This window comes from Lycium ferocissimum, chromosome 9 (genome assembly GCF_029784015.1).
Source record: "Lycium ferocissimum isolate CSIRO_LF1 chromosome 9, AGI_CSIRO_Lferr_CH_V1, whole genome shotgun sequence".
NCBI lineage: Eukaryota > Viridiplantae > Streptophyta > Magnoliopsida > Solanales > Solanaceae > Lycium > Lycium ferocissimum.
In genome coordinates this window covers 57,765,900-57,769,858 of record NC_081350.1, presented here as the reverse complement: position 1 = coordinate 57,769,858, position 3,959 = coordinate 57,765,900, and positions in this window count along the sequence as shown.

Genomic DNA, 3,959 nt, shown 5'->3' with positions numbered 1-3,959 from the left:
CAATCCAAGCTTGATAATCTGTTGACTGCACAAAGATCTTAACCATTTCCTTCCAATGACAGTAATATTCACCATTGAAGTATGGTGGTCTTGTTGTTGAGTGCCCATCTTGCAAGATTGCTCCAGGAATTTGATATCCAGCCATTTAATCTTTTCTCACGTGCGTTTAAGCAACTAAATGTGAGACCTTGCTCTGATACCAATTGAAAGTGCAAGAGGGGGGGGGGGGTGAATTGTAACTTTTTTGCTTATGCAGTCGACTATAAAGTAATGCATAAGTAAATTTGCAAAAACTAAATGACACCAGATATTTTATACTGGTTCAGATTCAATGTGAATCCTAGTCGAGTCCCCTTGGGTTGCAAGGGTGTTCTCTGCAGCTTTTTTCTAAAAGGTTTGGTACAATGGTTGTTTGAATGGAGCTCCTACGTCTACACTCAAAACACTCATAATCTTTTGATCAATGCCTCACAAACTATACTATATCTCTCCTTTCTTTTTTGTTTATACTTTATCACTTAGGAATACAATGTTTATGAAAAATAAAGCAGAGAACTTGAGAGAATGAGACAAAGGTATATTTTTCTTCGTCTCTAGAGTCTTGTATTTGTATTCCTCAATTTGTGTAGCCTTTAGGCTCTTTCAGTAGAGATGTCAACCCAAGCGAATTGATCATTGTAAATTAGGAATATTGAGGATCTTAATTTCCCAAAATAAGGCAAGAGCTATTCAATGTTGTACGACTTCTTTCCTTATACAGTATTGTCCTTGTTTCATTGTAGATGCTGATCTGATTTAATCTTGAAATCTTCATGATTGGAACTAATTGATCTCTTGACCGATTCCCTTTCCTTTGACATAGTGTAAGATTCTATAATCTTACTCAATTGAAATCTTGGCTTGATCTGGTACTTGTTCCAAAAATAAGCATGCGCTTATTTTCTTTGCATTTCATGGCTATTTCCCTTTGCAGCCGACTGAAATGCATTTGGGCTTATTTTTTTTGCAGCCGACTAAGCTTCACTTGTCAATTGGGCTTTGTATGTCCAATGGGCTTGCTGCACCCTTGAGTTCCTTTGAGTATAGTACCTACACAGAAATAGTTTGTCATCATTAAAATCATAGCACTGACAATGTATTCATTGAATTTGCGTATAACGACTAGATATGAGTAAATCATTTTGACAAATCACTTGAAGTTTTCGTACGTAAATCCATTCATCCCAATTAACAACTCTGGGTCTCGGGTAAGTATAATCCCTCTCGATTTACAAAAGTTGGCCTTTCATTTCTATTACTTGTGGTTGTGAGATGCAAAAAACAAAGAGAAATTAACATAAATAGGCCCTCACCAAAATAATAGCCAGCACATATATATTTTTTGTATGATAATGTATAATATATATTTTTTTACATAATAGTATATATATTTTGTACATTTAGGTAGCGAGTGTAAATATTTTTAGCCAACCGATCAAATGTGTAACTTGTCCAGCACCGAGATGGTTGTTTGGGCTGAGCTAGACCGCTATTCTACATGCAAATGTGGAAAGAATTTCATTTGTTTGGCCCTAATATATAGCCCAAGCATAGTCGGTCCCATCCATTTGTAAAGAATTGGTTTGCACGAGCAGATCTGAAGACATGAAATCATAGGTGTTTGGACAATATTTTAGTGGAATTTGAAAAAAAAAAAAAAAGAGTAGTAATAGTTGAATTGAGAAAAAAGTTTATAAAAATTGAATTAGTAGTATTTAAACATGAATTTTGTTTTAGAAAAAGCCTATGAAAGACCTTGAGCTAAATTCTACCAGAATGATTTTGACTAGATTCTAGGCCAAGCCCCATATATAAAAGATCATATAATAAAATAGGGGATCGGATAGAAAGAGTAACTAGATCAGTTATGAAAACGGTGACTAAAATGAATAGATCTTTTTTACCTGGGGGTCTAATTGGATACTTTGAAAGCTCTCATATATTTTTCAATAATAACAAAATCAAGAAGAGCATAGTGGAAAAATAAAAGAATCTGCTTTGAGGAGAATTCTCTCCCTGAACTTCGCGCTAATTGATGTAACACTCCGTAAACTCAGACAGGGTCAGATCTACATGGATCCCCAAGGTTTTATCCGAACCCTTTTGTCAGAAAAGTACACTGTGTATGTAAGATTAAAATTTTGTTTTATGTGGATAAATTAAATGTTGAACCCCCTGAACACAAATTAAAAGCTTAGCTCAGTGGTAAAGGAGGTTCAAAATTTTCATAGAGCCCCCAGGTTCGAGTCTCGCTGACAACAATCTCTTTGATTTCTTGAACCCCGTAGCAAGAATTCTGCCTATGCCACTAAACTCAGGTTAGGTTTGAACTCATTAAATACTAGTGGTTAGTCTTGAATGGAGTACTAAACGTGTTGCATTAAATATGAAAAGTCCTTTGGAAGCTATTTGGGCTGAAAAGGTTGCCCTAATAACCCCAAGACAAGTTGATAGGTGCATGTTACTTAGAAGTTCTAATTGAGTTTGCATTAGGCCCAATTTCAAGCGTGTATAACTCTTAATTGGTAGTGAATCTGGGAAAACTCTGTGCATGAAAGTCGTATTCCTTTGAAATAGATTTCCAACGATATAAATATCAAATTAATTGAAGCTTTGTACAATACGTTATGCACATTTTACTGAAGACTTATATTTTTGCCAGACAATGGAACATACGGACTGCAAATTTGACATGTGGGCACATCTTGGAGAGCAAGTAAAACCTCAGAAAGCCAAAATTTCACCAGGGGTCAACATACAGATCGTATGTTGCAAAACATATGGCCGCATGTTAGCCATAAGTGGCCGCATGTTGATCGCTGACAACAACATTAAAAGTTTATTTTTTTTGACTTTTTGACTTCATTCGACACTTTTTCAAGCCCTAGCTCGACTATTATATCTACTCCTCATCCTCCTACATCAAGGCAAGTTACTCTTAGTATTCCTAATGATTTATAATCATTATACATGAATTCTAAGTGAAATACTATACCACCAACCTAGGGTTTTCAAGAAAACCTTCTCTAGTGTTCGATTTTTGAATTTCTTCTTCAAATTTTGGATTATTCTTCGAGTTTTGGAGTGATTAAGGTATATAAGGCTAAATCTCTACGTATGAAAATATTTTATTGTTCTTCCCTATGCCATGTTATTCAAATTCCATGTATTTCACTCACTATGCAAGTTATGCCTTTAAGTACGAAACATAAAGTGTCGTTCATGTGTTTCACTTTGATAATCATGAACTTACATTCCTTGAACCAAATAGTTCTATGTCAATAATGTGATTACTACTCAAGTTATGATATCTCATCAAAAGGGTTTAAATATGATGAACCATGTTTGTGCAAATTATGTTATGAACCTTTTGATAATAAAATATGAGCATGTGTATGGGCCGTTGAGCCATTCTATTAATGTTAATATATTTGGAGTATGACTTGTTAACCGAGAAGGTGTGCAATTCCCCGATAAATTACACGTGCCACGTAGTATAAGGGTTGTACCATTGGTTCGTACAATTATGTCATATCACCCCAACAGGGGTTATTTAAGGATCCAATTTCTAGCAATCATGATTATGTATGTCTTATCATCCCGTCAAGCTAATGAGATGGTTTAGCCGATGGGGCTGAGATAGGACTCTATGTGCTCACAAGGTGGATATAATATGTCGGTTATTAATGAAACTCCCACTAAAATATTTACTTATATTTTTATGATGTAAATGTTGAGCTTATTTTTATATTGTTGTTGGGTTTCCCTTACCTTCATGTCCCTTTATTTTATTCAGTTGATTTTAAATACGAGTACTATTTCACAGTACTTACGTCCATTTTGCCAGGGGCACTGCATTTCACTATGCAGGTACAAATATTTACGGTGATACTATTCTATGTTAGGTTTTTGCACTCGTA